Genomic DNA, 23,119 nt, shown 5'->3' with positions numbered 1-23,119 from the left:
TCTATTATCTCAAGGTTACAAATGAGCAAACTGGCACAGAGAAGTTTAAAAACTTCCCCAATCCAAAGAATGAAAGAAAATATTTGCAAATTATATATCTGTTAGGGAACTCATATCTAGAACATACAAAGAGCTCTTAAAACTCAATAATAAAAAGACAAACTAATTAAAAATAGGCAAAGGCTCTGAATAGACATTTCTTCAAAGATGATAAATGGATGGCCAGTAAACACAGGAAAATATGCTCAACCTCATTAGTCACTTGGGAAATTTAAGTCAGAACCCCAATGAGATATCACTTCATACCACTAGGCTGGCTATGATAAAAAAGACAGACAATAAAAATGTTGCTAAGGACGTGGAGAAATTGGAACCCTCATACATTGCTGGTAGAAATGTGCAATGATACAGCTGCTTTGAAAAATAGTTTGGCAGTTCTTCAAAAAGTTAAATACAGAGTTGTCATAAAAAAACAAAAAAAACCATGACAACTCTCAGCTATGAGAGTTGTCATATGACCCAGCAATCCCTCTCCTAGGTATATATCCAAGAGAGATGAAAGCCTATGTCCACACAATAACTTGTACTTGGATGTTCATAGCAGCCTTATTTCACACTAGTCAAAAAGTTGAAACAGCCCAAATGTCTATCAGCTGTTAAATGGGTAAAAACTTACCCAAAGTCACACAGCCTCTTCTGAATTTATACAGGATTTTGGAGTTTATACCGTATCCTGGATTTTCAATCAAGACAAGTATGGTAGCAGAGAAACAAATAGAAGTTAGTGGCTAGGAAAGAAGCTGGTGGGTAGTGAATAAGAAGGTTCTGCTGAAATATAAGGACATGTTCCCTCTATTTCCATACAATTTAGGTCGGAAATCTGCAGGCATCCAGGATGAGAATTTTAATGGAAACGTGGTCTCCAGGTGGGTGTCCCCTTCACTGAGTAGGTAACGTGAGAGTCGGAACACTCCACACTGAAGTAAGTGTCTGTGTCTCACCTGTAGAAAACAGTGTGTGTACCTTTCAGGGAGTGTCTGAGTTTCACGTACTCCTGGGCCTGATCACTGCAAATACCCAACAAGTAATTGAATTGTGTCTGTGCTGAGGCTAAACAGTCTCTGGAGAACCCCATGCCCAGCACAGCCCCAGCATGTAACACAATGCTTTGCACATAATGAACATTCAATAAATATTTGTGGAAAAGATGGATGGTTGAATGAATTAAGCACTTTTTAGCCTTGGAGAGAGGCTACTGAATATTTGTGAAACATACCAGAGTGAGGAAAATGAAAAAAAAAAAAAAAGTGGCTATTCTGACTCATGGTGAGCCCATGTATGTCAGAGTAGAACTGTGCTCTGTAGGGTTTTCAATAGTCAGTCTTCCCAGACACCTCTGGGTGGACTCGAGCCTCCAACCTTCCGGTTAACAGCTGGTCGCTTTAACAATTTGCACCACTCAGGGACTCAGAAAAATGAAGTGCTGAGTTAAACTCCTAAGAGAAAAAGTAAAGAAACTGACCATGCTTTGGTCCGAAAATATTATTCCCTGTATCCACCATCACTACCACCAGTGAGGCAGGACATCTGGAATTTGGGGCCTGGTTTTCAAGAATCCTTCAATTTTTGGTTAGTAGTTTGGTAAATGGCAATGTAGAATTTTCTAGCTGAAAGGGACCTTAGAGATTCCTGAGCTATTGAAGAAAAATATGCCTGGAAGGAGGACTGTCATTTTGTGGGAGGGTGACAAGTGTCTGTGTAATTTCCCAAGAATAACCTGAGCCCAGGGAGGGAGTTCGCACATCAACAGCAGAGCCTACAATATCGAAAGTTTAGGAAATTGACACCACGCCTGTCCCACATCATTTGAACTGATTACTGGTTCTGGATAATTCCCTCCCTCCCAAATGTGACTGTGGTTTTGCTGGAAGGCATTACAAAAGACAAAAAGAAACCTTCCCAAAATGGCCCAACACTGAATGTGTAAATTTCTCACAGGTCCACAGAACCAGCCCCTTTCCCAGAACTGCCCCAGGAGAGGGAGAAACATCCCAGGCCAGAACTTCAGAAACCCATTCACCTGCCGCAACCACCAGGCTGTTAAGGGCAAAACTGTTCCCCAGGGAGAACTGTGCCCTTGGGCAGAGCAGTGAAGCGAACTGATTTCTAATAATGAGGCTGTGCGCTACACTGTGTACAAAACAGGCTTATTCATGGAGAGTAAATATGTCAACTAATTCAAGGAGCACGCTAAATCCCCATTGTTTTCTGAAGTTCAGGCTTCCCGGCTCTATAAAGTATGACGCACGCCTTCAATGTGTGCAGCAGAAGCTGTGAGATCGCAGAATGCCACATTAAACTTGTAGCTCCCGGGCTAATGAGGGCAAGTCCATTTTGCAGTAATGAATTGTTGGTAATATCCATCATGGAACAGATGTCTCATCCATCATTGCACTGGGACTCCAGCACTCCGGAGTGGATAGCACAAGGGGTGGCTCAGGCTGGGGAGGTGGTCCTCAGCTCTGGACTCCGGAGTAGAGCCAATCCTGTGAGGTGGAATCAGTGGGGCACCTACAAACTGTGACTCGAGGCCCCCAAAGCCTCCCTAACCCAAAAAGTGTCCCCACTCACCTGCCACAGGGCTTAAAATATCCTCCTTTGAATTACCTCCTATTAAAATGTAAATATATCACCTGGAAGAAGCTAACAGATTGAATTAGCATCCATTATCACTAATTTTCACATTAGTGGGAGCTGGGCCCTGAGGGGACAGGACAGGGACAAGGACAGGTAGTCTTTGATGAAGGGCCGCTTAGAAAAGCTAGTGCTGAGCCAGGTCTAAGGTTGGAGGGGCAGGGCCAGGCTAGACACACAGCGTGCCTGAGAAAGACTCTTGCTGCAGATGTAGTCCACGTAAAACATGCACTGAGGAGCTTCAGCCACATTCTGTCTATTATCCCTGCCTACGGAGAAGGTGGGTTTTTTGTAAATGTGTTTACCCAACTATCCTGAGCAACTCGAGGAAGGGGCTTAATGATCTTTGTAAACTCCAAAATCTGGCACATAAATGTTTAGAAAATCCCCAGTATCTCTCCCATTTTCTAGTAAATGTTTATTGAATTAGTGAATTTTATCCTTACATCCTCTAAGGAAATCAGGAGGTATGATTGCCGTTTCATAGATGAAGAAACTGAGACTTGTCTTAGCACATAGCTGTAAGTAGTTAGACTGAGGCCTGTGTTTTCTGCACCAAATCCAGGACTCATCTCTCTTGCTCTGCTGCTTTTCTATGAGATGATTTGAAATGTGAAAGAGCAATTGTTGATTCATTCAGCAAACTTACTGGATACCAAATATGAGTCCCTGGAATCCCTGGGTGGTACAACAGTTAACATGTTGGAAAGGTTGCAGGTTTGAGTCTATTCAGAGGCATCTCAGAAGAAAGACCTGGTAATCTACTTCTGAAAGATCAGCTGCTGAAAACCCAGTGGAGCATGATTCTACTCTAACACACATACGGTTGCCATGAGTTGGAGTCAATGTGACCACAACTGGTATACCATGAGCCAGGCACTGGGTTAGAATTGGGGGATACAGAGTAAGCAAAGCAGACACAGGTTTTTGCCCTGTGTAATTTTCATCCCCCAATCTGGTTCCTTCAGCCATTCCTCATATATTATGTTGAGCCCTTTCAAAATGTTGATTCAATTTTCTTAATATGCTCTATGTTAAAGCCATCCACTGTGGCATTTCTGTTATAGCAGCACTAGATAACTAAGACAGATGGTAATTTCCATTGCAAATACTTTGCATAAGGGGACAATGGAATATCCAGGTGAAGGCGTACAGGGGGCAGTTATAAATTACATGGAAGCTATGAGAATAGGCAAACTGTCTGAGAAATAGTAGAAAAGTAGTTAAAGTCAGAACATTGATACACCCTTATCCACATAGAAAGGATGAGTACAAAGTGAAAGAGGTAGAGTAGGGCTGTGTAGTGATAGTGAAGCCAAATAAGAGTGTTTCAAAGGAGTGAGAACACCAGATAATGCAGAAAGGTCAAGGGAAAGGAGTAGAAAAGGCTATTGGATTCAGAGAATAGGGTATCTCTGGTTATCTTCAAGAGGGCAATTTCAGAAGTGTAGAAAGAACCGAAAGACTTAAACGGGGAGGGGGGGCAGTGAGGAGAGGAAGGGATAGGGATGGAAGTGAGATGGCTGTGGTCCAGGGACAGATAAGCCAAGGCATACGGGGCTTGTTTATTTGTCTCTTTCAATACAGGGAGAGCTAAGCCTATGTATTTTATGTGAAGAGGGGGAGGAGCCAGTGCAGAAAGAGATTGTTCTACTAAAGAGAAAGTGGGAGATACTGGGGGAGGTATCACTTGGGTGCAGTAGGAGAAGGTCCAGAGGAGAAAATGGTGGTGGGAGTCTCATTTGAAGGAAGAGAAAGGATCCAGCAATGAGGCAAGTCCAAACAGAGACCATTTTACTGGAAAAAAAAATGAGAAAAATAAACTCCCAGGAGGCCAACCTGACCAAAAAGAAAGTATGCTCCCCCAGGAACTGGTAAGGGTCTCAGATGGCCAAGGACTAGATTCAGATGTTTCCAATTTGTCCAAAGTTAAGAGAGGAGCAAAAATCATTTCTAAAGCTAGGGTCTTGTCTCTATATCGTTGACAGTCCAACTATTGAAGTTTGTACCCAGAATTACAAGGTTATTGCACATCAGTGCTAGAGAAATGTTCTAAGACATCAGTTGATCCAGCTCTCTCACTTCACCAACTAAGAAAATCGGGCCTGGAGAGGTGACTAACCACGATCAAACAGCTAGTTAGGGGCTAAACCTTGACTAGATCTAGGACCCTTAATTTCTGTTCAAGTGTGTTCTTCCCACCAAATAGCAACTCTGTGTCCTGGATTTCCTGGGACAATTCCAATCACATGTAATTTATTCTTGTCAAGAAAGACGATAACTATAGTAAAATATGATTTAATTTTGGTACCTTTGGCTTGTCATACTAAAATTTTGAAAAATGCAATAATTTTGAAAAAGAAAATTCTTTGTCAGACCATGCTTCCCAATCTTTGATTCTGCAAATATAGTCACTGCAATTACATGGTGAAGTTATTAAAAGTGTGACTCTGAAGTGGCTCACAAGGCCACCTGTGGATCCAGGAAAGCTCTATAACTTACTACTTGTGTGACATTGAAGCAGACACTTGACCTCTGCAGTGACACTTGACCTCAGAAGGTAGCAGAGAAGGGAGGGGTGGCAGCAACTGACCTCTCTCTTGTAACTGCCCTTCCAAGAAAGCCAAACCCATTGCCATCGAGTCGATTCCGACTCACAGCGACCCTATAGGACAGGGTAGAACTGCCCTACAGGCTTCCAAGGAGTGCCTGGTGGATATGAACTCCTGACCTTTTGGTTAGCAGCTGTAGTTCTTAACCACTGTGCCACCAGGGTGTCCTCATTGCCCTTAGCATGGAAGAAAAGTGGTGGGTGAAATCCAGACAGGAACCATGCAAGGCTGCGAAGAATATCGTTTTCCCTTTGGAATAACCTCAGTGTTCCCACCAGAGATGAGTTGGAGGCTTTTTGAGAGGCAGACCTGAAGAGAAAATGTCATTACTTTTTCCCGCACTTGAATTTCAAGGCAGTGTCCTTTCAAAATAAAAAAAGGCACCTGAGGGGTGGAAGCGAGGCGGTAGGGAGAGAAATGAAAGATGGAGAAGGATCATTCATGCTGAAGCCTGTGACATTTCACCAGAATGACTCCCCTTAGGAACAGCTGGTATAAATGCCATTCAGCAGAGACAGTCGGAAGCAAGAGCAAGCAGTGGACCTAGCAGGAAAGAGCACGATCCATTCTTCCTCTCACCACCCCCTACCTGCTTCCCAAATCCCAAGTTATTCCCAGTGACTGAACTGAGGTCATTGGCCTGAGGGTAGCTGTTGGTACATTGCAGAACTATCACTGCAGTCATGTTGTAGTTGTTGTTGTTAACTGCCATTGAGTCTTGTCTCTGACTCATGCCGACCTCATGCACAACAAAATGAAATGCTGCCCGGTCCTGTGCCAACCGCATGATTGGTCGTGGATCAGACCATTGTGATCCATAGGGTTTTCATTAGCTAATTTTCGGAAGTAGATTGCCAGGGCTTTCTTCCTAGCCTGTCATAGTCTGGAAGCTCCATTGAAATCTGTTCAGCATCATAGCAACATGCAACCTCCACTGACAGATGGATGGTGACTGCACATGAGGTTCATTGGCCAGTAACTGAAACCAGGGCTCCCACACAGAAGGTGAGAATCCCACGACTGAGCCACCATTGCCCTTGCTGCAGTCATAACGAGGCACATATTCAACCCCAGTAGAGCTTCCCCAGCACCAGAGCCCTCGTGGTCTCTGTCTAGAGACGGCAAAGCCCTTGCATGAAGCTCTCTTGCGTGGACCCGTGGACCAGGAGAGGTAGTACCACAGAACCACTTCTACCAGAGTCTCCCAGGCCACTGATGACTAAAGAGTAGGTGTGAATGTCTAGAATAGGCAGCCCTGAGGCTCTTTGGGCTGATAATTTGAAGGCATTAAAGAAAGAAGGAGAAGATCCAAGATTGAACCCAGATCTGCAACTTACTATGTGACCTTGTTGTTGTTGTTGTGTGCCGTTGAGTAGATTCTGACTCTTAGTGACCCTATAGGACACAGTAGAACTACCCCGTAGGGTTTCCAAAGCTGCAGTCTTTACAGAAGCAGATTACCAGTTCTTTTCTCCCTTGAAGCAACAGGTGGGTCCAAACAGCCAAGCGTTTCAACCATTGCACCTCCAGGGCTCCTATGTGACCTTAGGAAGTTATCTAACCTCTGTGCTTCAGTCTCTTCATCTGAAAAAGAGGGATAACATAGCTCACAGGGGTGTCGGGAAGATGAGATGCAATACATTGCAAATACTTAGTAGTGAGCAGGTGCTGGACAGACAGTATTATGTATACCAGTTACCAGTTGCTGTCCAGGGGTTTCCAACTGTGCTATATATGGTTTTCAATGACTGATTTTTCAGAAGTAGATCATCAGGTCTTTCTTTTAAGGTGCCTTTGGATAGACTGGAACCACCAACCTTTCATTTAGCAGTCAAACAAGTTAACCATTTGCATCACATCCATATATATTATTAAAAACCAAAACATCCGTTGCCATTGAGTCAATTCCAACTCATAGGGACCATATAAGGACACAGTAGAACTGCCACATAGAGTTTCCAAGGAGTGCCTGGTGGATTCAAACTGCTGACCTTTTGGTTAGCAGATGTAGCTCTTAACCACTACGCCACCAGGGTTTCCATGTGTTATTAAGGAAGAATCAAATTCATGTACACTGAAAAAATATCACATGACCCTGGCCAAGGTCTGAAAGTCATTGTGCAGGAGGACTGACATTCATAAAACTCGAAAAGGCCTGATGAGCCTACTGATGTTCCCAGAAAATTGCTATGTTAGCTTCTGAGATGGATGAGACCTTTAGGGCTAATGGACACATCTACGCCCTGAGATACTTGACCCACTGGGAAAGCCACCTCCTAAAAATCTTTTTGCTTTTTATTTGCTTGCAGTATGTTATTTAAACCTCCGCATAATTAAAAAAAAATATTTGCTGCAACTCTGTATCTATTGGAAATTTCCTTGCCAGTCCATGTTTGCTGCATACTAAGTGCCTCAAATGCATGCAAAAGCTGGACAATGAATAAGGAAGACCAAAGAAGAATTGATGCATTTGAATTATGTGTTGGCAAAGAATATTGAACATACCCTGGACTCCTAGAAGAACAAACAAATCTGTCTTGGAAGAAGTACAGCCATAATGCTCCTTAGAAGCGAGGATGACGAGACTTCATCTTATGTACTTTGGACATGTTATCAGGAGGGATCAGTCCCTGGAGAAGGACTTCATACTTAGTAGAGGGTCAGCAAAAAAAGGAAGACCCTCAATGAGATGTATTAACACAGTGGCTGCAACAACGGGCTCAAGCATAGCAATGATTATGAGGATGGCACAGGACCTGGCAGTGTTTCATTCTGTTGGTCATAAGATTGTTATGAGTTGGAACTGACTCAATGGCACCTAATAACAAGTGCTCATTACTGGAGGTCTACCGCTTGTCTGACAGTTTGTCATACTGTGGGGGTCTGCATGCTACTATGATGCTGGAAGCTTTGACAACAGTATTTTAAATACCAGCAGGGTCACCCATGGTGGACAAGTTTCAACAGAACTTCCAGAGTAAGACCAACTAGGAAGAAAGGATTGGAGATCGACTTTCAAAATAATTTTGGAATCAATCAAAATCTCATGGATCACAATAGAACATTGTCTGACTTGCTTGCTTTGGGTATGTTATCAGGAAGGATCAGTCTCTGGAGGAGGACATCATGTTTGGTGGAGCAGAGGGCCAACGAGGCCAAGGGAGACCTTTGGCGAGTGGATTGGCACAACAGTTGTAATGATGGACTCGAGCATGCTGATGATTGTGAGGATGATGCAAGACTGTACGACATTTCCTTCCATAGCAAGTAAGGGCGCCGTGAGTCAGAGCTGACTCAACAGCAGCCAACAACAACAACATTGGGAGGGCCTTGATGCCATTTTTACATTCTGTTTGATTGTGTTCTCCAAATGGCTATTCTGGAAGGGTTCTGGCCCTTCTAGAAAATGGTATAAGCTGAAGCCTTGTAACTACAAAATTGATCTGGTTCCTATGAGGACTGTGGCAGATAAATTCAAAGATTAAACTTAGAGCACGTTTTCATCAAAAGTCAACAAAAATAGTCATGAGAAGTCAGGTGGAGAGAAAACTTGTTGGAAAGTTGGAAATGAAGGTTTCCTCACTCTGCCAAATGCAGGTGGTTCATGTAGCTCTGTTTTGGTAGTAGAGAAGAAAATTGCTCAGCAAACTAAGGCTTTCTCTTCAATTTTTGGAAAGCAGGCATAAATTGAGTTTCCACCTTTGGGGAAAGGAGTTTCCACCTCCCAGAATTCAAGTCCTAGCCCTGATGTTTACTGTGCACATTTAAATAAATTGCCTAACCTTTCTGAACCAGAGGTTTCTCACCTATAATGGAAATAAAAAATGAGCAGAAACCACAAAGCTATGCTCACAATCCAAAAAGATTCAAACAATAATATTGAAAATGTCAGGTGAATTGAAAGGTGCATTTGACTCCAGGCTCCAATGATCAGGTTTTGTTTGATTTGTTATTGCTACTGCTTTTGTTTCCATTTTGTGCTTTTAATAGAGCACTCTATTTTTTCAAAGATCTTTTAGTTTCGGCTAAACATATCTTTGGGAAGCTAAACACTTGGGACCTTAAGACAATAACCAAGGTATCCTAGTCGAAACTAAAATACCTAAGCAGGAATAAGCTAAGCTGGCACTTGAGTGCTGAGTTTGCAAGCCTGACTACACAAAGCTCAGTGTTAGAAGTGGCTTTCCAACAAGCTCCCCGACAATGGTATGGGTTCTTTGTCTACAGAGTGAATTTCCCATGTCTCCTCTTGGCGTCTTCTGAAACACCGTAGAGGATTTCCCGATAACAGGGAAGGTTGACTATGAGGTCCTTATCAACGCGTTTAGTTATAGTTAATACTTGGAGGGACACACACCAGTGAATTGCCAAGAAGCCGCCACAGACATTGAGAGCCAGGAAAATAGAGCCCAGCCTAACTGTGTTTTCTTGCAGATTAGGTGCTGTGACAACTCAGGCACTGAAGCACACACAGTATCTGTGTTTAATTAACAAGCTGGAGAAAACAAATGCTGATGATTGATGTATGAGAATGAGGCATTGGGAAAATACCCAGAAGAGTTCTGCATGCCAGTTCTCCTTTTGTGGCTGTGATTAGCATTCCATGGCTTCCAAAAGAAACTTCTGCAGCAACAGTTCCAACTCCAAGTAGGTGTATGTTCTTGACCCTGTGAGGAGGTAAGCAGGTGAGGATCTATTTCTGGCTTGCTTTACTTGTCCATGTGTGCTAGTCCTGGGCCTTGCTGGATTTTGGAGGCAACGTATATCACAACGGGCATGCTATTCTAATCCATTCCCAAAGGCATCTATAAGACTGTGAGCTTCAGTAAGCCTCAGAGCAGCAGACAAGTGACAAACTCCTTTGCCACTCAGGACTTTGACCAACAGATCCAACAGGGTTCAGAGTGCCTGTGGTAAATCAGGGAGCTGACAGAGAATCACAACATGGAGCTCCAGGGTTCTGGAGCAAAGGTATATTTCCCTCTCTGACGTCTATTCTCCTTTGGAGAGACCATTCCTGATATTGTACCTTGGCAGAGAATAAATGCCTAAGCATGAGATAGCAAGTGACCAGGGGACCTGAGCTGCCCATCATGAGCTAAGTGCTATCTGATCTTTTGAATCTATAAAACTGAACATACCGAACAGCATTCTATTATCAAAGGGAAGAAGCATACTGGAGAAGCTGGAATCAGAGTAGGCCTGACCAGCAGGACCTAGAGCCAGCAAGGAGATGAGGCTGTTGCCGAAGACTCTGATGGAGGTCCCTGTAACCTTCAAATCCAAGATCTCCAGGCAACACACAGTTCTCCTCTTCTACTGACAAGTTCTATGAGGACCAGCAGTCCTCATACAAAATCATAGAGCAGTGGTTCTCGGCTTGATTTTGCCCCCCAGAGGACATTTGGCAATGTCTGGAGACATTGTTGATCGTCACAATTAGGGGAGTGCTACAGGCATCAAGTGGGTAGAGGCCAGAGATGCTGTTAAAAACCCTGCAGTGCACAGGACAGTGCCCCTCCACCCATAACAAAGAATTATCTGGCCCAACTGTGTGAACAATGAGCAACCCTGTTGCAGAGGAAAGGAAAGAAGAAAGAAAAAAAGAAATTGGCAATTAACACATACACAAGAAAAACAGGCATAAGTGTGACCTTTTTCATGTCTATCAGTACTTACAAGGTCACAGTTGATGTTTTTTCACCACTATCCCATATTTCCTTGGTGTCCATGTTAATATTCCTGGGCATAAAGATCATACTTGCCCCCAGATATTCAAAAGGATGTTGCTACCAGAAAGAGTTTAAAAATCCCAGCTCTAGGATTAATGGACCATATGCAATACAGCTTCTACTAGCCTGAGCCCAGAAGAAATAGATGGTGCCCAGCTACCACCACAGACCGCTCTGACAGGGAACACAATAGAGGGTTCCGGACAGAGCAGGACAAAAATGTAGAGAAAAATTCAAATTCACAAAAAAAGACCAGACTTACTGGTCTGACAGAGACCGGAGAGATCCCTGAGACTATGGCCCCCGGGCACCCTACTAACCCAGAACTGATGACACTCCCAAAGTCCACCTTTCAGCCACAGATTAGACAGCCCTATAAAACAAACAATAACACACATTCTTCTTAGTTCAGTCAAGTATACGAGCCCTAAAGGGCAACACCGTACAGAAATCAAAGATGAGAAGGCAAAAAGGGATAGGAGCCATGGACGAACGGACAAACGGAACCAGGGTATAAAGGGAAAGGGGAAGAGTCCTGACACATTGTGGTGATTACAACCAATGTCACAAAACAATTTGTGTATAAATTTTTGAATGAGAAGCTAATTTGCACTGTAAACTTACACCTAAAACACAATTTAAAACTAGTAATAATAAAGAAAACCCTATGGAGCACAAAAAAAAAAAAAATTTTCTTTTCTTTTTTATGGAGCACAGCTGTACTCTGCAATACATGAGGTTGCCATGAGTCAGAATCAACTTAAAGGCAACTGGTTTGCTTTTTTGGTATACGCACTGAATTAGTTCTCCTCTAAATAAATATAATCTGAAAAAAGAAAAACAACAATAAAAAAGAATTTCAGCTCTAAGTACTTACTTGTATCTCCCTATTCTGCCCCAGGCCCAAATCCCAGGAGACAACAGACCTAGGACACTTCTCCTACCACCCACCTACCAGTCTGCTTTAGAGGTCTGTGATGGCTAAGGTTGTGTGTCAACTTGGCTGAGCCATGATTTTCAGTGCTTTGGCAGTTAGGATGTAGTTTGGCAGCCATACGATGTTGTGACCACTTCCATGATGAGATTTGATATAATGTGATCGCCTCCATGATGAGATCTGCTGTAAGCAGCCAATCAGTTGAAAGAGAATTTCCTTAGGCATGTGGCCTGCATTGAAAGTATGTGGACATTCTGGCAAGGCCCATAGGCTTTTGGTCACTCTGGATCCTGCAGCCAGTTCCAGTTTGTCTGACCTCTGATTTTTGGGACTTGAGCTAGCAGCTTACCTGCAATCTTGCCTGCCAGTCTTGGGATTCATCGATCTTTGTAGCCTGTGAGCAAGAGCCCTGAGCTTCCAGACTAAGACAGACTAGGAAGAAGAACCTGGCTGTCTACATCTGAAAAAAAAAAATTAGCCAGTGAAAACCTTATGAATAGCAGCAGAACATCGTCTGATATAGTGCTGCTGGAAGATGAGCCCCTCATGTTGAAAGGCACTCAAAGTACAATTGGGGAAGCACTGCCTCCTCAAAGTAGAATCAACCTGACCAAACAATCTGAGAAGCTGGACTATATGAAAAAGAACGCGGCATCAGGACTGGAGGAAGACTTATGAAAACACCTGCATTATGCAGATGACACCGCCTTGCTTGCTGAAAGTGAAGAGGACTTGACGTACTTACTGATAAAGATCAAAGACTACAGCCTTCAGTGTAGATTACAACTTAACATAAGGAAAACAAAAATCCTCACAACTGGACCAATAAGCAACATCATGATAAATGGAGAAAAGATTGCAGTTGTCAAGGATTTAATTTTACTTGGATCCACAATCAATAACCATGGAAGCAGCAGTCAAGAAGTCAAAAGACTCATTGCATTGGGCAAATCTGCTGCAAAAGACCTCTTTAAAGTGTGGAAAAGCAAAGATGCCGCCTTGAAGACTAAGGTGCGCCTGGCCCAACCCATGGTGTTTTCTATTGCCTCATATGCATGGGAAAGCTGGAGAATGAATAAGAAAGACTGAAGAAGGACTGATGCCTTTGAATTGTGGTGTTAAAGAAGAATATCGAATATAGCCTGGACTGCCAAAAGAATGAACAAATCTGTGTTAGAAGAAGTACAACCAGAATGCTCCTTGGAAGGGAGGATTTCAAGACTTAATCTCACATACTTTGGACATGTTATCAGGAGGGATCAGTCCCTAGAGAAGGACATCATGCTTGGTAAAGTACAGGGTCACTGAAAAGAGGAAGACCCTTGATTAGATGGGTTGACACAGTGGCTGCAACAATGGGCTCAAGCATAGCAATAATTGTGAGGGTGGCACAGGATCGGGCAGTGTTTCCTTCTGTAGTACATAGGGTCACTATGAGTCAGAACCGACTCAACCTAACAACAACAGCAGCATATACATGATTATTTAAAGCCACAAACTAAATAAAACCCTCCTGGCAGTGTCTGTAGATAGAGAGTTGAAAAATTGCATCTGGAGACAATGAACCAATATTCAGAGGTAATGAAGCAGAGCCAGCAGATGAGACTCAAAAGAAGCTGCCCATGAAGTAGGAGAAAAACTAGGAGATTGTGGTGACCTAGGAACCTGATTAAAAAAAAAAAAAAGTAATTTAAGTGCAAAAGACACAGGGGGCTTTAACTGTGTCAGTAATGTTTTCGGTCGTAAGCAGATAAGAACATTAAAATGTTATTCACACCTTTGTATGAATAAAAAGTTAATAAAAAATGCTTAGAGAAAAGAAGGGAGTGATCAACTATATCAAATGCTACTGAAAGATCAAGTAAGATGAGGAAAAAGAATCCATCATATTTGACAAGACAGGCATAGTTGGTGATCAGGACAAGAACAGTTTCAGTGGAGAAGAGAAGATGGGTTAGGTTGAAGAAAGAATAGAAGTTGACTGGACTGGCCAAGATGGCGGACTAGGTAGATGCTACCTCGGATCCCTCTTGCAACAAAGACTCAGAAAAACAAGTGAATTGATCACATACATAACAATCTACGAACCCTGAACAACAAACACAGATTTAGAGATGGAGAACGAACAAATACGGGGAGACAGCGACTGTTTTCGGAGCCTGGTGCCAGTGTCCCAGTCAGTGATGGCTCGGAGACAGCAGTCGATATCAAACCACATAAAGAAGCAGACCATGACAGCTTCTACAACCCCCCAAACAAAAGAATCAAAATCTTTCCCAAATGAAGATACAATCCTGGAATTATCAGATACAGAATATAAAAAACTAATTTACAGAATGCTTCAAGACATCACCAACGAAATAAGGCAAACTGCAGAAAAAGCCAAGGAACACACTGATAAAACAGTTGAAGAACTCAAAAAGATTATTCAAGAACATAGTGGAAAAATTAATAAGTTGCAAGAATCTGTAGAGAGACAGCATGTAGAAATCCAAAAGATTAACAATAAAATTACAGAATTAGACAACGCAATAGGAAGTCAGAGGAGCAGACTCGAGCAATTAGAATGCAGACGGGGAAATCTGGAGGACCAGGGAATGAACACCAACATAGCTGAAAAAAAATCAGATAAAAGAATTAAAAAAAATGAAGAAACCCTAAGAATCATGTGGGACTCTATCAAGAAGGATAACTTGCAGATGATTGGAGTCCCAGAACAGGGAGGGGGGACAGAAAACACAGAGAAAATAGTTGAAGATCTGCTGACAGAAAACTTCCCTGACATCATGAAAGCCGAAAGGATATCTATCCAAGATGCTCATCGAACCCCATTTAAGACTGATCCAAAAAGAAAAACACCAAGACATATTATCATCAAACTTGCCAAAACCAAAGATAAACAGAAAATTTTAAAAGCAGCCAGGGAGAAAAGAAAGGTCTCCTTCAAGGGAGAATCAATAAGTTCAGACTACTCAGCAGAAACCATGCAGGCAAGAAGGCAGTGGGATGACATATACAGAGCACTGAAGGAGAAAAACTGCCAGCCAAGGATCATATACCCAGCAAAACTCTCTCTGAAATATGAAGGCGAAATTAAGATATTTACAGATAAACACAAGCTTAGAGAATTTGCAAAAACCAAACCAAAGCTACAAGAAATACTAAAGGATATTGTTTGGTCAGAAAACCAATAATATCAGATACCAGCACAACACAAGGTCACAAAACAGAACGTCCTGATATCAACTCAAATAGGGAAATCACAAAAACAAATTAAGATTAATTAAAAAAAAAATGCTCGTAACAGGGAATCATTGAAGTCAATATGTAAAAGATCACAATAATCAAAAAGAGGGACTAAATACAGGTGGCATAGAACTGCCATATGGAGACTGATACAAGGCGATAAAGAACAATACAAGTTAGGTTTTTACTTAGAAAAATAGGGGTAAATATTAAGGTAACCACAAACAGGTATAACAACTTCATAACTCAAGATAAAAGCCAAGAAAAATGTAACGACTCAACAACCATAAAGTCAAACACTACGAAAATGAGGATCTCACAATTTACTAACAAAAAAGTCTCAGCACAAAAAAGTAAGTGGAAAAATGAAATGGTCATCAACACACATAAAAAGGCATCAAAATGACAACACTAAACACTTATTTATCTATAATTACGCTGAATGTAAATGGATTAAATGCACCAATAAAGAGACAGAGAGTCACGGACTGCATAAAGAAACAAGATCCAACCATATGCTGCCTACAAGAGACACACCTTAGACTTAGAGACACAAACAAACTAAAACTCAAAGGATGGAAAAAAATATATCAAGCAAACAATAAGCAAAAAAGAAGAGGAGTAGCAATATTAATTTCTGACAAAATAGACTTTAGACTTAAATCCACCACAAAGGATAAAGAAGGACACTACATAATGATAAAAGGGACAATTGATCAGGAAGACATAACCATATTAAATATTTATGCACCCAATGACAGGGCTGCAAGATACATAAATCATATTTTAACAGAACTGAAAAGTGAGATAGACACCTCCACAATTATAGTAGGAGACTTCAACACACCACTTTCGGAGAAGGACAGGACATCCAGTAAGAAGCTCAATAGTGACACGGAAGACCTAATTACAACAATCAACCAACTTGACCTCACTGACTTATACAGAACTCTCCACCCAACTGCTGCAAAGTATACTTTTTTTTCTAGCGCACATGGAACATTCTCTAGAATAGACCACATATGAGGTCATAAAACAAACCTTTGCAGAGTCCAAAACATCGAAATATTACAAAGCATCTTCTCAGACCACAAGGCAATAAAACTAGAAATCAATAACAGAAAAACTAGGGAAAAGAAATCAAATACTTGGAAAATGAACAATACCCTCCTGAAAAAAGACTGCGTTATAGAAGACATCAAGGAGGGAATAAGGAAATTCACAGAATGCAACGAGAATGAAAATACTTCCTATCAAAACCTCTGGGACACAGCAAAAGCAGTGCTCAGAGGCCAATTTATATCGATAAATGCACACATACAAAAAGAAGAAAGAGCCCAAACCAGAGAACTGTCCCTACAACTTGAAAAAACAGGAACTGAGCAACAAAAGAATCCATCAGGCACCAGAAGAAAACGAATAATAAAAATCAGAGCTGAACTAAATGAACTAAATGAATTAGAGAACAGAAAAACAATTGAAAGAATTAACAAAGCCAAAAGCTGGTTCTTTGAAAAAATTAACAAAATTGATAAACCATTGGCTAGACTGACTAAAGACATACAGGAAAGGAAACAAATAACCTGAATAAGAAACGAGAAGGGCCACATCACAACAGACCCAACTGAAATTAAAAGAATCCTATCAGATTATTATGAAAAATTGTACTCCAACAAATTTGCAAACCTAGAAGAAATGGATGAATTCCTGGAAAAACATTACCTACCTAAACTAACACATTCAGAAGTAGAACAACTAAATAGACCCATAACAAAAAAAGAGATTGAAACGGTAATCAAAAAACTCCCAAGAAAAAAAGCCCTGGCCCGGACGGCTTCACTGCAGAGTTCTACCAAACTTTCAGAGAAGAGTGAACACCACTACTACTAAAGGTATTTCAAAGCATAGAAAATGACGGAATACTACCCAACTCATTCTATGAAGCCACCATCTCCTGATACCAAAACCAGGTAAAGACATTAAAAAAAAAGAAAATGACAGACCTATATCCCTCATGAACATAGATGCAAAAATCCTCAACAAAATTCTAGCCAATAGAATTCAACAACATATCAAAAAAATAATTCACCACGATCAAGTGGGATTTATACCAGGTATGCAAGGCTGGTTTAATATTAGAAAAACCATTAATGTAATCCACCACATAAATAAAACAAAAGATAAAAACCACATGATCTTATCAATTGATGCAGAAAAGGCATTTGACAAAGTCCAACACCCATTCATGATCAAAACTCTTACCAAAATAGGAATTGAAGGAAAATTCCTCAACATAATAAAGGACATCTATTTTTATCCAAAGCCAACAGCCAACATCACTCTAAATGGAAAGAACCTGAAAGCATTTCCCTTGAGAACGGGAACCAGACAAGGATGCCCTTTATCACCACTCTTATTCAACATTGTGCTAGAAGTCCTAGCCAGAGCAATTAGGCTAGATAAAGAAATAAAGGGTATCCGGATTGGCAAGGAGGAAGTAAAATTATCTCTATTTGCAGATGACATGATCTTATACACAGAAAACCCCAAGGAATCCTCCAGAAAACTACTGAAACTAATAGAAGAGTTTGGCAGAGTCTCAGGTTATAAGATAAACATACAAAAATCAGTTGGATTCCTCTACATCAACAAAAAGAACATCGAAGAGGGAATAACTAAATCAGTACCATTCACAGTAGCCCCCAAGAAGATAAAATACTTAGGAATTAATCTTACCAAGGATGTAAAAGACCTATACAAAGAAAACTACAAAGCTCTACTACAAGAAATTCAAAAGGACATACTTAAGTGGAAAAACATACCTTGCTCATGGATAGGAAGACTTAACATAGTAAAAATGTCTATTCTACCAAAATCCATCTACACATACAATGCACTTCCGATCCAAATTCCAATGTCATTTTTTAAGGTGATAGAGAAACAAATCACCAGCTTCATATGTAAGGGAAAGAAGGTGATAAGCAAAGCATTACTGAAAAAGAAGAAGAAAGTGGGAGGCCTCACTCTACCTGATTTCAGAACCTATTATACAGCCACAGTAGTCAAAACAGCCTGGTATTGGTAGAACAACAGGCACATAGACCAGTGGAACAGAATTGAGAACCCAGATATAAATCCATCCACATATGAGCAGCTGATATTTGAAAAAGGATCAGTGTCAGTTAATTGGGGAAAAGATAGTCTTTTTAACAAATGGTGCTGGCATAACTGGATATCCATTTGCAAAAAAATGAAACAGGACCCATACCTCACACCAAGCACAAAAACTAACTCCAAGTGGATCAAAGACCTAAACATAAAGACTAAAACGATAAAGATCATGGAAGAAAAAATAGGGACAACCTTAGGAGCCCTAATACAAGGCATAAACAGAATACAAAACATTACCAAAAATGACGAAGAGAAACCAGATAACTGGGAGCTCCTAAAAATCAAACACCTATGCTCATCTAAAGACTTCACCAAAAGAGTAAAAAGACCACCTACAGACGGGGAAAGAATTTTCAGCTATGACATCTCCGACCAGTGCCTGATCTCTAAAATCTATATGATTCTGTCAAAACTCAACCACAAAAAGAAAAACAACCCAATCAAGAAGTGGGCAAAGGATATGAACACACACTTCACTAAAGAAGATATTCAGGTGGCTAACAGATACATGAGAAAATGCTCTCGATCATTAGCCGTTAGAGAAATGCAAATTAAAACTACGATGAGATTCCATCTCACTCCAACAAGGCTGGCATTAATCCAAAAAACACAAAATAATAAATGTTGGAGAGGCTGGGGAGAGATTGGAACTCTTATACACTGCTGGTGGGAATGTAAAATGGTACAACCACTTTGGAAATCTATCTGGCGTTATCTTAAACAGTTAGAAATAGAACTACCATACAACCCAGAAATCCCACTCCTCGGAATATACCCTAGAGAAATAAGAGCCTTCACACAAACAGATATATACACACCCATGTTTATTGCAGCTCTGTTTACAATAGCAAAAAGCTGGAAGCAACCAAGGTGTCCATCAATGGATGAATGGGTAAATAAATTGTGGTATATTCACACAATGGAATACTATGCATCGATAAAGAACAGTGACGAATCTGTGAAACATTTCATAACATGCAGGAACCTGGAAGGCATTATGTTGAGCGAAATGAGTCAGAGGCAAAAGGACAAATATTGTATAAGACCACTATTATGAGATCTTGAGAAATAGTAAAAACTGAGAAGAACACATACTTTTGTGGTTACGAAGAGGGGGGGAGGGAGGGAGGGTGGGAGAGGGTTTTTTACTGATTAATAGTAGGTAAGAACTGCTTTAGGTGAAGGGAAGGACAACACTCAATACATGGAAGGTCAGCTCAATTGGACTGGACCAAAAGCAAAGAAGTTTCTGGGATAAAATGAATGCTTCAAAGGTCAGCAGAGCAAGGGCGGGGGTTTGGGGACCATGGTTTAAGGTGACTTCTAAGTCAATTTGCAAAATAATTCTATTATGAAAACATTCTGCATCCCACTTTGAAATGTGGCGTCTGGGGTCTTAAATGCTAACAAGCGGCCATCTAAGATGCATCAATTGGTCTCAACCTACCTGGAGCAAAGGAGAATGAAGAACACCAAGGTCACATGACAACTAAGAGCCCAAGAGACAGAAAGGGCTACATGAACCAGAGACCTACATCATCCTGAGACCAGAAAAACTAGTTGATGCCCGGCCACAATTGATGACTGCCCTGACAGGGAGCACAACAGAGAACCCCTGAGGGAGCAGGAGATCAGTGGGATAAGCAGACCCCAAATTCTCATAAAAAGACCAGACTTAATGGTCTGACTGTGACTAGAGGAATCCCGCCACTCATGGTCCCCAAACCTTCTGTTGGCACAGGACAGGAACCATCCCCGAAGACAGCTCATCAGACATGAAAGGGACTGGGCAGAGGGTAGGAGAGAGATGCTGATGAAGAGTGAGCTAATTATATCAGGTGGACACTTGAGACTGCGTTGGCATCTCCTGTCTGGAGGGGGGATGGGAGGATAGAGAGAGTTGGAAGCTGGCAAAAATGTCACGAATGGAGAGACTGGAAGGGCTGACTCAGTAGGGGGAGAGCAAGTGGGTGTACGGAGTAAGATGTATATAAACTTATATGTGACAGTCTGACTTGATTTGTAAACGTTCACTTGAAGCTCAATAAAAGTTATTTAAAAAAAAGAATAGAAGCTGAGGAAATAGAGACACGAAATATGGACAACTCTCCTGAGGATTCCACTATGAAGAGAAGCAAAAAATTGGGGCAGAAGCTAGGGGAGATGTGGGGCCAAGAACTTTTTTTGGTTTTTGTTTGTTTGTTTTGTGTTGTTCCTGGGTTGAGGAAGATATTACAACATATCTGTGGGCCAGTAGAGGGACAATAATCAATCATCCAGGAGAGAAGGGATAAATGAAAAAGCAACATCCTGGATTAGACAAGAGAAAAGGAAAGCTGATCTAGGTTACAGGTAGAGGCTAGAGGTGTTGGCTTTTGATAGGTGCAGATACTACTCATCCTTTTTACAAGAGGGAGGCAGAGTGCAGAGCTACAAGAACCATGAAGGTTAATAGATTTGGAGATAGGAAGACATTGTTCTGTTCTGACTGTTTCTATTGTCTTGGAAAAATGAAGGGTGGGGCCAACAGTTAACAAGATAGGGGAGAGTTTTCAGAGGTTAGAGAGAGCAAAATGTAGAAGGAATCTTAGAGACTTGAAAAGTAAATTGAATAAGAACGTGAATAAGACAGAAGCAACAGAGCTGAGGGTCTACTTGATACTTGTGGTATAAATTTAATGTGTGCTGGGTTTTTTCCCAGCCACTCATCATGGCTGTTGTGCAGGCATGAAGGAGGTTGGCTTGGGTTTAACCAAGGTTGACATTTTATCACATGTGAATAGAAGAGGGGAAGGGGGAAGGGGGCAGGGCTGGATTACCCAATAAGCCAGGTAAGTACGGGTTTACTTGTGCTTACTTACTAATCTGTAGTGCTTACTGGGTCACCCCTCCCTGTCAGGGATTGTAAATTTGAGAAGAGGCTTTGATTCTGTCGAGGAGTGCTGTGGGGGTTAGAAGAGAGACAGATGCCAGCTATACCTAGAAGTAGAATCTTTGATGTGGAGAAAAAATGTGAAATTTTTCACTACAGATGACCTGGTAAGCAAGGTAAGCACTGTGCTTACCTTGTCTGTTAGATAATCTGCTCCTGGAAGGCAGTAAAGAGTATAGATAAGGTCCTCGGGGTTGCACACAAGTCATCAAGTACCATGCCCGCATAAGGAGTTACCTTCAGGACTTTTTTCTTTCCTGTCCAGGAACCTCAATTCAGGACACCCCAATCTATCAGGGAACTTTTCATTCTACTGCTCTGCAAAAAGGATGGGGCCAGGGTCTAGGTCTCTTTTCCCAGGAAGCTCCTCAATCCTTATTCATACCCGCCACTTTCACAAGGATCATTTCTGCCCACCAATGAGTATAGAGAAGGGCAAACTTTGCCAAGTTACAAAGGCTCTGTTACCCCTCATCCTCCAGTTAAAAAGGGGTCCCTCAAGAGGACTTTTCCACTGAAGAAGAACAAAGTGGGAGGCCTCACACTACCTGATTTTAGAACCTATTACACCACCATGGTAGTCAAACAGCCTGGTACTGGTACAACAACAGATACATAGGCCAATGGAACAGAATTGAGAATCCAGATGTAAATTCATCCACCTATGAGCAGCTTATGTTTGACAAAGGCCCAAAGTCCGTTAAATGAGGAAAAGACAGCCTCTTTAACAAATGGTGCTGGCATAACTGGATATCCACCTGCAAAAAAATGAAACAAGACCCATACCCCATATCATGTACAAAAACTAACTCAAAATGGATCAAAGACCTAAATATAAAATCTAAAATGATAAAGTACATGGAAGAAAAAATAGGAACAATGCTAGGAACCCTAACACATGGCATAAACAGGATACGAACCATAACTAAAAATGCACAAACACCAGAAGAGACACTAGATAACTTGGAGCTCCTAAAAATCAAACACTTATGCTCATCAAAAGACTTCACCAAAAGAATAAAAAGACAGCCTAGAGACTGGGAAAAGAATTTTGGCTATGATATATCCGATCAGGATCTAATCTCTAAAATCTACATGATACTGCAACACCTCAACAACAAAAAGACAAATAACCCAATTGAAAAATTGGCAAAGGATATGAACACGCACTTCACTAAAGAAGATATTCAGGTGGCTAACAGATATACGAGGAAATGCTCACGATCATTAGTCATTACAGAAATGCAAATCAAAACTACAATGAGATACTGTCTCACCCCAGTAAGTAAAAATACAAAATAATAAATGTTGGAGAGGTTGTGGAGAGACTCTAACACTTATGCACTGCTGATGGGAATGTAAAATGGTACAGCCCCTTTGAAAGTCGATTTGGTGCTTCTTTAAAAAGCTAGAAATAGAAGTACCATAAGATCCAGCAATCCCACTCCTTGGAATATATCCTAGAGAAAAAAATTTCCTCATACAAATAGATATATGCACACCCATGTTCACTGCAGCACTGTTCACAATAACAAAAATATGGAAACAACCTAGGTACCCATCGATAGACAAATGGATAAACAAATTATGGTTAAAAAAAAAAAGAAGGTACATACACACAATTGAATACTACACAATGATGAATCTGCAAACATCTCATAACATGGGTGCATCTGGAGGGTATTATTCTGAGTGAAATTAGTTGGTTGCAAAAGGACAAATATTGTATGAGATCACTGTTATAAGAACTCAAAAGAAGGGTTAAACACACAAGGAAACATTCTTTAATAGTTAC

This window comes from Loxodonta africana, chromosome 15 (assembly GCF_030014295.1).
Source record: "Loxodonta africana isolate mLoxAfr1 chromosome 15, mLoxAfr1.hap2, whole genome shotgun sequence".
Classification (NCBI taxonomy): Eukaryota; Metazoa; Chordata; class Mammalia; order Proboscidea; family Elephantidae; genus Loxodonta; species Loxodonta africana.
This window is presented reverse-complemented; position numbering follows the sequence as displayed.